Source organism: Etheostoma spectabile, chromosome 13, assembly GCF_008692095.1.
Source record: "Etheostoma spectabile isolate EspeVRDwgs_2016 chromosome 13, UIUC_Espe_1.0, whole genome shotgun sequence".
In the NCBI taxonomy this organism is placed as follows: domain Eukaryota; kingdom Metazoa; phylum Chordata; class Actinopteri; order Perciformes; family Percidae; genus Etheostoma; species Etheostoma spectabile.
In genome coordinates this window covers 17,984,835-17,985,080 of record NC_045745.1, presented here as the reverse complement: position 1 = coordinate 17,985,080, position 246 = coordinate 17,984,835, and the positions used below count along the sequence as shown (strand labels likewise).

The following is a 246-nucleotide window of genomic DNA, read 5'->3' as shown; positions in this document are numbered from 1 at the left end:
TATATAGTCTGTACACCTATGACTGTATGGAAACAATCTGTCCCTTAATGTGGAGTCATCATAGATTTCAGGAAGAACAAACTTGCACATACACCTGTCTATATTAACAACTCTCCATTGTACAATTGAGAGTATGTTGACAGGTAACATTGTAGTGTGGTTTGGTAGGGCTACTCCACATGATCTTAATCTTCTGACAAAGGTGGCCAAAACTGCTTCTAAAATCATCGGCGTTCCACTTGAACC

At 39.4% G+C, this 246-nt stretch overlaps 1 protein-coding gene across 3 annotated transcripts in view; it reads left to right on the top strand.

Annotated features, from left to right (window-relative positions):
• Positions 1-246, top strand: part of stk32a (serine/threonine kinase 32A) — a 74,375-nt gene that overhangs the window by 10,909 nt on the left and 63,220 nt on the right. The gene's annotated exons all lie outside the window — the stretch shown is intronic.